Raw genomic sequence first — 2,516 nt, 5'->3', positions numbered from 1 at the left:
AGGCAGTGACGAGGTGGTGCCCCGGGGAGCATAAACCCGAAGGAGGCAGCTTAGCAGCCCTGATTCATGACCCCACCTGGCTGCACTCCACCCTCGCTCGGCCCCAGGCCAGCCCCGCCCCTCCCAGGATGGCCTCGTGGACCCCTGCCCGGGGCCCCTCTCATCCTCTGTCGTCCCCTTCTCCTCCTGCCCTCAATCTTTCCCAGAATCAAGGGCTTTTCTAATGAGTCAGCTCTTCGCATGAGGTGGCCAAAGGATTGGAGTTTCAGCTTCAGCATCAGTCCTTCCAATGAATATTCAGGACTGATCTCTTTTAGGATAAACTGGTTGGATCTCCTTGCAGTCCAAGGGACTCTCAAGAGTCTTCTCCAACACCACAGTTCAAAAGCATCAATTCTTCTGCGCTCAGCTTTGTTTATAGCCCAACTCTCACATCCATACATGACCACTGGAAAAACCATAGCCTTGACTAGACGGACCTTCTCTGCTCACCTGCTAAGCAAGGGCCCTGAGGGGACCTGAGGCCCCCAGCTGAGGGTTTAGGGCTTGAAACCCCAGGGGCGTGGAGTCCCCTGCAGTGCACATCTTTTGTGTCCTGTCACCCTACCATAGGGCTTATTAGGGTTGAGCAAACTTAGTTTTTATCAGAAACCATGAACAAATTTGCAAAGAGCTGACTTTGGCCACAAGAGTCGTTCAGTAGAAGTGACACTTTGTCAGACATTTCTGAGATGGATCATAGATTCTGTATTGCACCCCCTCCACCTTGCCCTGCCCTCAACACACACACACACACACACACAGACACACACAGACACACACACGCCTAAATGGAAAAGAAACTGGAAAACTATTAAGAAAAGTGACACATTGAACACCCGTCATTAACTATAAACAACGTGACAATAAACCTGTCCTCTGGATGAAACTACAGCAGAGCAGCCCGCCGTTCAGCCCCAACCCCCCAGCCTGCCATGAGCCTTCTCTTCTCACAGTCAAGTTCTTGGGCCCCCAGCAGCTGATCACACAGGGTCGGGAGCCCAGTGACCTACGACGCACCTGTCGACCGTCTTGTTTACAGCTGGTCTCACAGGCATTCCTTCCGCGTTCCTTCCCTCCCTGTCCTGGCCCCTGACTCCTGTGTTCCTGCGTCTGTGACACTGAATCATTTCTGAGAACTGACGGGAGGGGGCGAGGAGGCCAGAGACATTGGCCCGTCATCAGACACGCAGCGCAGAACAAGCTGAGGCAATGCTGACATCAGTGAATCGTTTGTTTTCTTTTAAGTTGGGGAAGTATTTGAGCTCAAGATGGATACACTTGACCTGAAAATCGTGTTCAGGTTTGGTTTGGGGTTTGCATTGGATTGAGAACATAGTTGCAAGCATGGCACTGCAGATAAGATTTCATGAATTGTTAGTGACTTGAATTCAAGCATGAAGAGGGTGGAAGAGTTAGATTTCCCAGGAATGGAGAGTGTACTGAGCACCTCCTTTAGGGGGTCTGGGTGGACCGGCTGGAGAGAGGGCATGGGTGGTACATGGTTTTAATCCCCAGTCTCTTTAGGGCTCGCCACTTGGGTTGCCCACAGGCAGCTCCCGAGCTGCTGTTTCTGACGACCTGCCAGGTAATTTCAGAAAGGCCATCGTGTTATTTTATCTTTGAGGACAAGTTTATTTCCAACTCTGACAGTGAAAAGTGTGTCATATGAAAAACTCTGCACTTGCTTTGTTATTAAGGAAAAGCTTTTTAAAAAATTAATCAAACACTCTTACAATGTTTTAAATGAAACAAAACCTAAAAATCCAGATTTCAAAGTGATGCTTCCTGTCCTTTTCACTCATGACTAAAGCAATGTGACTTTAAAGCTTAAATTTGAGAGATTTTAGAGACCGGAATACATTAATGAAAATTTATCTTTGTGTGTGTGTGTGTGTGTGTGTGTGAGGGTGGGGGACATTTTTTCGTCCACCAGCCTCCAAACTGCAAAATACCCATCGGCAGCTGTGTGAACATCTTCTCAGGCTCAGCCCGAGCTCTGCACTCAGACAAGTCTAACACACGATAGTCCTAATTGAGATTTGATATGCACGTTAATTTAATTTTCATGTGGTTACACAGAAGTGTAGATAAACTTCATTATTGTTTCTGTGACTTTTGATACTTGAAAAACAAAGTCTCTTATTTACTGCATCCTAAATTATGCTGTTGCACACATCATATGTAACCAAATGTAAGTCGTGAGTGAATAAATAAGGCAAGTTGTTAATTACTCTAATTCCCCTTGGAGAGTGAGGGTGGCTGCAGCCCGGGCTATTCACAGATGTGTGTGTTCACTCTTGACCTTCTCCTAGCTGCACTAAATCACAAAAAAACAGCATCTCAGAATTTAAAAATAAAATGTTTTTGAGTGTGTTGGTGAGATAATGCCTCTTTCAGACTCAGTCTGCAGAGTGTCCTTGCCAGCACACCCGGGGCCTGGCCCCCAGCCCCTGTCCCCCCAACCTGCACCCGCC

General features: G+C 47.7%; 1 protein-coding gene and 1 long non-coding RNA gene across 5 annotated transcripts in view; one reads left to right on the top strand and one right to left on the bottom strand.

Annotated features, from left to right (window-relative positions):
• The window catches only part of MBP (myelin basic protein), an 82,186-nt gene that overhangs the window by 7,506 nt on the left and 72,164 nt on the right, over positions 1–2,516 (top strand). The gene's annotated exons all lie outside the window — the stretch shown is intronic.
• Positions 1–2,516, bottom strand: part of LOC104999523 — a 14,773-nt gene that overhangs the window by 9,323 nt on the left and 2,934 nt on the right. The gene's annotated exons all lie outside the window — the stretch shown is intronic.

The sequence above is a fragment of the Bison bison genome, unplaced genomic scaffold, assembly GCF_000754665.1.
Source record: "Bison bison bison isolate TAMUID 2011002044 unplaced genomic scaffold, Bison_UMD1.0 scf7180017864353, whole genome shotgun sequence".
In the NCBI taxonomy this organism is placed as follows: Eukaryota; Metazoa; Chordata; class Mammalia; order Artiodactyla; family Bovidae; genus Bison; species Bison bison.
Note: the sequence above shows the minus strand (reverse complement) of the source record. Positions and strands in the feature narration are given on the sequence as shown.